This window comes from Pelodiscus sinensis, chromosome 1 (genome assembly GCF_052426305.1).
Source record: "Pelodiscus sinensis isolate ZL-2025 chromosome 1, ASM5242630v1, whole genome shotgun sequence".
Classification (NCBI taxonomy): Eukaryota; Metazoa; Chordata; order Testudines; family Trionychidae; genus Pelodiscus; species Pelodiscus sinensis.
This window is the reverse complement of record NC_143052.1, coordinates 300,310,601-300,320,914: the sequence shown is the minus strand read 5'-3', so window position 1 is coordinate 300,320,914 and position 10,314 is coordinate 300,310,601. Positions and strand designations below refer to the sequence as shown.

At 44.8% G+C, this 10,314-nt stretch overlaps 1 long non-coding RNA gene across 2 annotated transcripts in view; it reads left to right on the top strand.

Annotated features, from left to right (window-relative positions):
• Nucleotides 1–6: 6 nt before the first annotated feature.
• LOC149525772 (uncharacterized) overlaps nt 7–10,314 on the top strand; it is a 33,589-nt gene continuing 23,281 nt past the window's right edge. For both annotated transcript variants that reach the window (XR_016348528.1, XR_016348527.1), the window contains exons 1-2: nt 7–242; nt 5,810–5,975. This is a non-coding gene — a long non-coding RNA (uncharacterized LOC149525772). The remainder of the gene's footprint in view (nt 243–5,809; nt 5,976–10,314) is intronic.

Here is a 10,314-nt window from a genome sequence, read left to right as displayed (position 1 = left end):
TCGCGCGTCGTCGTGCATCTGTCGTCATCTGGCATGACATCACAATGCCGCGTGACGTCACTGCAGCACAACCCGTAGGTGCCCTTCTCACCTGGCATCTCAGGGCCGTGAGGGGACAAGCGGTTGGCGTCACAACAGCAGAGGACACGTTACTGCAGGTTCTGCTGAAAGGCTGGGAGGGCTTGTTGGGTGCACAGGGGGAATCTGCAGAGGAGGACACAGAAGCCTACTCTTGGTTGTGGGTGAGGCGGTTGTTTCACGCTCCCATTTGTGTTTTCTTATTGTCAAACTTCCCATGACATTTTCTGTGCATAATAGGGTGACCAGATGTCCCATTTATACAGGGACAGTCAGCATATTCCAAGCTTTGTAATTTACACCACCACACATGCTAGTCATGTAGTTTATAGAAAGTTGGTAATATGCTTTAAGCAGTTTGTGAGTCCATTAATGGCCCTCACTGTTTTCTGTGTTTCATAAGTCATCAGGAACCCTACCAAAGCAGTAGTGTGTATATGTAGTTTGGCCTTGCATGTTATACAGATAATGAACCAACACAACCATTTGTTGTTTTTTTGAGCAAACACAGTTATTTAGACTCCCTGTGCCCATGTGGTTCTTTCATATTGCTGCTATTGTGAAAAAAGCCAAAGACCCAACATTTCCCCAGATCCATTAACAATATGCCAGCAATCTTCATTGTGACTTAATCAAATGTTATTGTGATTATCACCTAATTAAGCATCTGATTAGTGTTACGTGAGTACCAGCAGTGTATTTCATCAACAGTGCCCCAACCAGTGAAAAAAACCCAACCTGTAAATGGTTGCTGTGTGGAGAAGACCTAACTGTATGAAAAGACTAAACAGCTATTAAAAATAACAAACTTTTGAAGTGGAGGGATAAAAAATCTTTTTCTAGGATAATTTCCTCTTTCTATCAGAGAGCAGCAGTCAAATCTTGTAATCATTCACAGATCTGTCCTGAAGCAAAGTGAGGAAATTGCAAGAACATCCCCCTAACAATTTTTTCCAGTCTTATTCTGATTGAACTTAGAATGAACTGGCAGTTTGCTAAATGTGCAAAAAATATTAAGTTTATTTACTCTGAAGTGATAGACTCCGACTACAAATGAGAGTAAGGTCAGTGTACTTTTTAAAAAGTTGGACAGAGCATGACTTTTGGAAACTGACAGCTGGCTGCTAAATGGACATCTTTTTTATCATATTGCACTCCTGCAACTTGCATTTAAATGTATATTTTCTAACCCTGAGAAGATGAGGTTGTTCCTTTTCTAGGATCTACCTATGAATACTGGTTGTGAATTGCTTATGGCTGGTTGTCAGACCTGATTCTCCACTGCTTTGCACTTTGAGTAATCATTCACCCATGAACAAAGTGAATATTGAATACTGGACAAGTGTAAATGACTATACAAGGGCAAGATAGGAGAGAACTGGGCCCATTTTCTCTGACCTCAATTTCTCTCACTTTCAACATTCCTGTTGTCTGTAATTCAGAGCAGTGAAAGTGAAATACTTCGAGACCAGCCCAAAACTGAGTGACATGTGCGAGACACATTGCAAGTGTGGACAAAGTAATTGCAGTGCTTAATTTGTAATGAAAGAAGTGCCAGGGCTTAAGCAAGTTAGTGCTGGGGCTCAAGCAGTTGTTTTAGGGTACGTCTAGACTACCGCGTTTTGTTGACGGACGTTTTGTCGACAGATACTGTCGACAAAACTTCCGTCGACAAAGAGCGTCCAGACACATTGAGTTCTGTCGACAAAGCAAGCTGCTTTGTCGACAGAACTCCGTAGTCTGGACGCAGTGTTACAGGCAATAACACCTTCTGTCGACAGAGTTCTGTCGACAGAAGGTGTTATGCCTTGTAAAATGAGGTATACCAGCGTCGACAAAACTGCTGAGTTCTGTCGACATTATGTCGACAGAACTCAGCGGTAGTGTAGACGCTGGTATAGTTTTGTCGACAAAAGTCCACTTTTGTCGACAAAACTAGGTAGTCTAGACACACCCTTACTTTCATAACTAGAGCCCTGCAAATCTGTGGATATCAGCTTTATATGCACATATGTGGATGTGGATCTCCAGAGATAATTTCTGCAGATGCGGATACAAATTTTGTGTCGCACAAGACTCTATTCATAACTGATGCAGCGACTCTGAAGTGCTGGGGCTGTGAACTACCAAGCCGAGGGGTGCTCAGCCCTTGTGAATCCTGGCACAAATGAAGCACTGAGTAACTGGAGCTATTCAGTATGTTGTAGGAGTCTCACTGTCATGGAGAACAATGCCTTAGAAATAACAGATGCAGGCGGCTCATCAGCTAGATCAGACTGGCTGGAAATTCAACTTGATAACTCAGTTGCATGTAACAGAAGTCATTAGCCCTCCCAACAACAATGTCCAGAACTAGAGCTGGAGAACTGCTTCAGTATAAAAAGAAATACAATCAGGAATATCAAAATGGTACACTGGGACATTTTTAAGTCCAATGTTTTGCTTGTTCCAGCTAGATTCACAACAGGATTTAAATGGCATTCACAAAACCAAGAAGGTTGTGCCTTCCCCTACACAATCCAATAGTACAGTGGGTAGGTGCTTACCTGGGATGTGGGAAAGTCAAGGGGGAATCTCCAGTCTAATGCAGAGACTTGCAAGAAGGTTTCCCCTCTTCCCTAGAGTGTCAGCTATTGGCTATCTTGGAATAGGTCTCTCTCCATTTTGAAGCTGTTCTAGTTTGTATAATTAACTGAAGCAAGAACTGGAAACTGGGCATGCCCTAATTACCAAAGTAAATAGTAATTCTAACTCTCCCTTTGGCCCACTGACTCCTCACTTTTGTGACTGGCATCTAAGTCCCCTTGTGAATCTAACCCTTTGTTTCCAGATTTACTGCTTTTATATAAAAAAAGGGTAAAAACGTGAAATTGAAATGAAATATTTTGTTCTGTCAAAGGAAATGTATCCATGAACCGGACATGGATTTTTTTCAGAATTTTCAATTCCCCAAAAATTCAGATTTTTAAAAATATTTTTGGCACTGCTAATCAGGGTTCCCTCTAAGCTGCATTTCTGCACGGCTGCACGTATGGAATTTAAGGCCTGCCCACCTCACCTGCAGATCTGCGCAGCAGCACTTATTACCACTCACTTTCCTGCTGGACTGGAAGGTGAATGGTTGTGGTGGTGGCCTGGTGGATTCTGTCAGGGCCACATGGCAGCATGTGGCTGCCGTGCCCCCCTTTGCTCTGGCTGGAGCTGGGGTGCGGTGAGGCTGTCTCTGCTGGTGAAGCCTCACCAGTCATGGTTCCAGCTACGGTAGGCGGGATGCCACAGCCCGGCTGGTGGGGCTGCATGGCGGGCGGCGGTAGTTCTGGCAGCCCTGGCTCCAACTGGAGCCACCATATGGCAGGTGGCGGCAGCCGCTCCGGCAGCTGGGGCTGGAGCCGTCGCATGGCCCGAAACCTTTCCCCCTGGCTCTTGGCGGCAGCACTGGCCAGGTAGGCAGCATCCAGCCAGCAGCACTTTCCGCCTTACCCCAGGAGCTGCTGGCCAGCAGCTGGGAGCACTGAGCAACGCAGCTTCAGTTCCCCTCTCACCCATCGGTTGAGGCAGCGGAGCAGCCCAGCCCCAGTCCTTCCTCCCATAAAGAGCTGTGGGTTGGCCAGAGGTTGGGCAGCCCAGCTGTGCTCCCCCCCAATGAGCAGATTCCTGGGAGCTGGGCAGCACAGTCCCCGGCCCACTCTCTGCAAGGAACCTCTAGAGGAATGCTCCAGCTGCCACCTCCTCGACCTCTCAACCCCCATCTTGAGCTCCCCCCTGCCCTGAATCCTGCATCCCCTGGCCCGAGCCCTGGTGCACAAGACAAAACTCATTCCACTGAAGGATGGGAAATCTTGGAATTCTGCTGCTAATGAACAACATCACTCGAAACCCAAACTAGTTATTTGCACAGCTCTGTTCCAAACAGCATTCTGTGAGGGGAAAAAAATTCTAGACTCTTCAAAAGCCAGCTGCAAGAGAAATAGTCTCTTGGCTGCCTTTATAAATAGATAGATCCCGGTAGTGTTATGCCACAGCAAGGCAGAGCTTCACTGAACTGAGCTTAGTTACATATCTTTATTACAGCAGCAATGTGCTTCTTACTTTATTCAGGAGTGACAGAAATTAAAATGCTAATGGAGTATTATGCTGTGCACCTGTGCAGCAACTGGAAGTGAGACTACTTTATTAAAAACTAGCTAATCATTTTCTATAGTCAGAAAAGCTGGGTTGTAGCAGGAAAAGCCAAAGCAATCTCCAGATTTTGCTCCCCTATTCTGGGGAGGCCCATTGTATATATCTTCCACTGCTTACTGGCTAAATAATGGTTGACTCATAAAAATGATAGTAAGTTTCTGAATTGTGAAAAACAGAATCATAGAATCCTTGGGCTGGAAGAGACCTCAGAAGGTCATCGAGTCCAGTGCCCTGACCAACCCCAATTAACTCATCCCAACCAAGGCTTTGTGAAACTGGGACTTAAAAACCTCCCTAAGTAACCCATTCCAGTGCTTCACCACCCTCCTAGTGAAATGGGTTTTCCTAATATCCAACCTCGATCTTCCCTCACTGTAACTTGAGCCATCTGTCATTACTGTTAACAGCCTCTCTCCATTCTCTTTGGAACCTCCCTTCAGGAAGTTGAAGGCTGCTATCAAATCCCCCCTCACTCTTCTCTTCTGTAGACTAAACAAACCCAACTCCCTCAGCCTCTCCTCATAGGTCATATGCTCCAGGCCCCTAATAATTTTGGTCGCCTTCCGCTGGACCCTCTCCAATGCATCCACATCCTTCCTATAGTCGAGGGCCCTACTGTTGACTCATATCCAGCTTCTCAGCAGAGGGAAGCCACAGTCTAAGAATGCCTACCATTCGACCATATTCTGTACTTGATTGTGCAATTATAAATTCAGATTAACTCCATCAAATTTAATATCATTCCAGACGGACACACCTGAAATGAACTCAGAATCTGGCCTTTTATTAGCATGGTATCATAACTGCTAACAACTAAAGCTCTTTACAAACTGTATTTAAGCCTGACAACATCCTTCCCATTGTATGGGGGAGGTGTAGAACAGGGTACAGTATGTCTACCCTTCAGTTAAACACCAACTCATGCCAACTGATTCAGGCTTGCTGGGCTGTGTAATTGCAGTGTGAATTCTCCAACTTAGGTTGCAGCCTAAGCTCTGGGTCACTTCCATCTCACAGGGCCCTAGTCCAAATGTCTACAACACAATTAACAGTCCTGAGCCCCAGTCACCTAGCACAGGCCACCTGCAGGTGTTTAACTACCATGTAGACATACCCACAGAGATCCTGAGATTAAATGACTTGCAAGCCAGTGTATAGAACTGTGGAGTTTCGATTTCCCTTCTCCTGCATTAACCAATAGACTCTATTGAAATATGAAGAGCTGATTTGAGGGTCAATTACACTGAAGATGGTTCAACAAACAAGCTAAAGTGCTGATGTTTATTTCTTTGTTTATTTCTTTATTTCTAACATATATCAGACTAATGTGTCAGAAAAGAGGGAACTTCCAAGGGAAAGTTATTTACACTTTACATGCCTGGAGGCAAATCTGACAGTCCTGACTCATGTGATTAATCCTTAATCATTCATGTAGTCCTATAAACTTCAGTGAGACTACCCATATCAGTGAAAGGTGCATGACTGGGAAAGCTGTATCTCACACCATAACTGTAATTACAAACTGCTTATTTCACACTCATAATTATAGGGAGAAATGAGGCTGCATGCTGACAGCATTTCACCATAAACTGCCTTTGTTGAGAACATGAAATATCAGCACTTTGTCTTCTGGCTTATTCTAGCTGATTCATGCCCCCATCAGTCAGCCACTAGAAAATAAAACTGAACAATATGCATAGTTCCAGTGATGTAAGGTACTGTTAATTTCTTTCTTTTATTTCTCACTGATTTAAAAAGCTTCAGCATTTGTGATAAGTTGAACAGGCAGATTATTTTCTGTTGTCTCTGTCAACAGCAGTTCTCTTACTAACATTGATTCAACTGTGTGTATGTGCATGCATGCGCGCGCACACATGCTCACTCTGATGTTCACAATGTGCCAGCTACGCTGTTACAGAAATGGTGTTGGCAGGGTTATAGTCTCCTGATATACATTCCATAAATAAGAACTAAGCAGGAACACTCCTGGGGGTACTTGAGAGCTGTAGAGAAGAGAGAATGAGGGAATTTTTATGCTTCCTACTGCTAGTAGGAAGCAGGCTGGAGCCCTGAGTGTGGGAGTTCCATTTAGGGCTTTTTGTTTGAATCAATATCTGTTTTGTGGGTAGTAGATTTTCTAAAATCCTCATTGTGATAGTGCAGTCACAGAAGACCCTGGGGGGGGCAGGGGTTCCGGGGTGCTGGCAAGGACATTGACACTTGCCTTCCTGCTCTCTGGGGCTTCTCACCGTTCTGTCCTGCTGGGCCAGCTCCCTGGTCTCCCCCAGCCAAGACACAGAGCTGAGATCAATGACCCCTCCGAGAAGCAGTACAGACACTGAAACCCTTCAGGTCCAAGAAAAATGTAGTTTTGGGCCCAGCCTCCAGGGATGCCACTCCCCAGATGGTATCAGAATCCCAAATGAATTATATAGGTAAGCCCCCTTTAACAATGAAAGGGGGAATATACACACTGATTGCCCCCTCCCTCCCGGTAAAAATTATTTGCACCGGGGTTGATAGAAAATAAAAGTGATTTTATTAAGTAGAATTTAAGTGGTTATAAGTGAGAACAGGCAGAGCAAAGCAGATTACAAACTTAAAATAACAGGAAACACTTAGCTATTTCTACACCAAAACCTCAATACAAACTTACCCTAAAATTGTTCCTTTCCCAGATAAGTCTTCAAACCCAGGGGAAATCTCTTCTCTGAGGTCTTTGGTTCTTTTCCTTGGATGTGCCATGCCAGCCAGCCAAAGACCAATCCTGCTAGTTTTTAAAGATTCCCTTTGGGTGAAACAAAAAACAGGACTATGTAGCACTTTAAAGACTAACAAGATGGTTTATTAGGTGATGAGCTTTCGTGAGCCAGACCCACTTCCTCAGATCAAATAGTGGAAGAAAATTGTCACAACCATATATACCAAAGGATACAATTAAAAAAATGAACGCATATGAAAAGGACAAATCAAATTTCAGAACAGAAGGTGGTGGTGGGGGGGAAGGAGGGAAGGTAAGTGCCTGTGAGCTAATGATATTAGAGTATCAGAGGGGTAGCCGTGTTAGTCTGAATCTGCAAAAGCGACGAGGAGTCCTGTGGCACCTTATAGACTAACTGAAGTGTAGGAGCATAAGCTTTCGTGGGCAAAGACCCACTTCGTCAGATGCATGATATTAGAGGTGATAATTGGGGAAGCTATCTTTGTAATGGGTAAGATAATTGATTGATTCCCTTTGGGTGGGAATTCTGTTTCTACATTCCACCCCTCCAGTTGGGGTTGACGTGTCATTTCCTCAGCCCAAACACTGCTAGGACTTAAGGACAAAAGGCTATTTGCATACAATTGCCCAGACTTTAGAAACACCCTTGATGGCTTTCCATTTACACATTTAAAATCATAAAGCATTCCATATGTCTAACTTTACACACAAGAATGATACATACACCAAAATACGATATATAGATCCTGTGGATTATGTCGTGAAGATTGATAGGTTACATGAGATCATTTGTCCAAAGCACCTTCAACTTATGCATATTTGTGTCCACAAGTTTATTTCATAAAGCATGAGGGAAGGGGTCTGTCACACTCAATATTTAGAGAATAAGTCAACCATAAGCTGTGCAAGATAGGATGAAACTTTCCCCATGAGCATGGGTGATGCTTTTCAGGATACCTAAGACTGTGAATTACTTTGTGGGGATTCTTGCCTATAGTAGCTGAGTGTTAGCTCCCTTATACCACCAGCCTCTCAGCCACTCAATTACTCTTCTCCAGCTTATGCCAACCCTGTCTTGCCTGGCAGATTAACCTGTGTCCTTTTGAAACATTTCCCTGACACTGGTTAATCACAGAAATCCCAGATCCTCTTCCCAAATGAGTAGTATACTCCAGTTCAGCAGTTTTACCTCAAACACTACTCTGATATAACACGAAGTACTTCTAACATGAAGGCCTGTTTAAGAGAGAATAACAATTCTGCTCAAAACAACAGAAAGTGATAGAAACAAATGGTTATAATGCACAACAAAATTATAAAATGCTGAGGGCCTATAGTTACCAATAGTTACTTTCCCTATCTAATAAAGTAGCTTTCTCCCCAAAGTTCAGTCCATTGAAGAGCTGATTTCATAGGAATTAAGATCCAATTGTGCATGAAAAATACCCGCTGTACAAGATGCCTCCTCAGCAAATGGATCCAGAGTGTCTCACCCTATTCTGTGTTATATTGAAAGAGTCTTTTGTCTCTATTCATAGGCAGGGTGATCCCATCTCTGTTGTTATGGTCCTTTTATTAACCTCCACGTGGTTTGATTGTTTGCATCTATCTTTTATAGTTTTCCATTGTTCATTCTGTGTTGGCAATGGTAGACCACTGAGCCTTGCATTATCTCCCTGGCTAAGCAGAGAGGGTGGTGACTCCCTCCAGCATAGACAGGCTATCATGGAGTAATATCACTCCCTGGTGTCTCCTTTTAACCTTAAAGACCAAATGGTCATTATTGGGATTCTCTCAGAGATCTCTTTCTACTAAAGCTTCCCAAGAGCGGAATATGATTCCTGTCTCCATCTCTCAGATATCTTTATTTGGCATACAGCAATGATATGCTGAGTTGATCAGACTCAAACACAGAAAGGATGGATGCAGGGTACGTCAAAGCTCCAGAGTTTTACAGAAACTCTCTTTATACACATTTACACAACTGTATATTGTATCGTACATTTTACGATTGGCTTGGTTCTTAACAGGAGCCAATCCCTGTCCAGGTTGGAACTCCCTAGTCTGGCACACTTGTGACCTGACTGGTTTTGGATGAGGGATTTTGCTGGGGCAGGAGAGGTCATTTCTGTTGCTGCCGGCCCCCTCATTTCCTACCACCCCGCTGGGCTTCCTGGCCTCCCCCCTCCTCCCTGCAGTCCAGCTGAGCCTCCACCCCGTCTCCACAGCCCAACTGAGCCCCAAGCCAGCTCCCCCACACACAGCCCAACTGAGTGACGCACTGGGGTTCCTGGATCTCGCTCCCCTCCCCCCCAGCCTAGCTGGGCTGTGCATCGTCCTCCACCTCCCGCATCAACCCAGGCTCTAGCTCCCCCACCCCCTGCAGCATGCTGGGATTCTCTGATCCTGGAACATCCATGGTCTGAAGACCCACGGATGTTGCTGGACCAGAGAGTTCCAGATTATAGAGGTACAACCTGTACTGCATTCTTTTTCCACATGCTGTCCATGTTATGTTGTCTTTATCTCATCTCTATATTTTAACTCATTTTGTTCCTTATTATCTAGTTCATAACCAGTAGTTCCCTGGGTGTTCTCCCTCTTATCCTAGCTGGCTCATGCATTCTGTCTTTTTAGCCTACTGACTTATTTACTTTTCTGATTTAGCACATATGTTCTCTTTTTAGCCTGCTGATTAATTTACCTCTCTTATCCTATCTTACAAAGAATGAGGTCTCCGCACAAGTGTTAATTACTCATGTCAAGCCAGGTCTCAGCTCCAGGCATCATATACAACAGAGCTGCAATATTCCTTAAATGTTACCCATACACAGTAGGGATGTTAGATACCATGTAAATGAATAATTGTGTAACCACACAAAATATTATCAGTTGCACGATTATTTGCTAGTCCCCAGGGGTGGGACCGACAAGCAGTGCACTCCCAGATCCACTTCTGGGGAGCCCCCTGCCACCCTGTGCTCCTGCCTCTGTATCAGAGACAGCAGGGCAAAGTGGCAGGCAGGAGTTGGTCCCCAAGGGGAGCCAGTTTAAAAACTGGCTCTCCGTGCACACCAGCTCCCACCTGCCTCCCTGCAAGGCTGCCTCTGATACAGTGGCAGCAGCATGGGGCGGTAACAGCCCCTGACCTTGTGGGGGCCCGAACTCACCATAGAAGAGGCTGCACCAGCATCCAATGGAGTAGCCTCTTACCAGGGCAAAACGGGGCCTGCAATGGACATAAGAACATAAGAACGGCCGTACTGGGTCAGACCAAAGGTCCTTCTAGCCCAGTATCTTGTCTACCAACAGTGGCCAGCACCAGGTGCCCC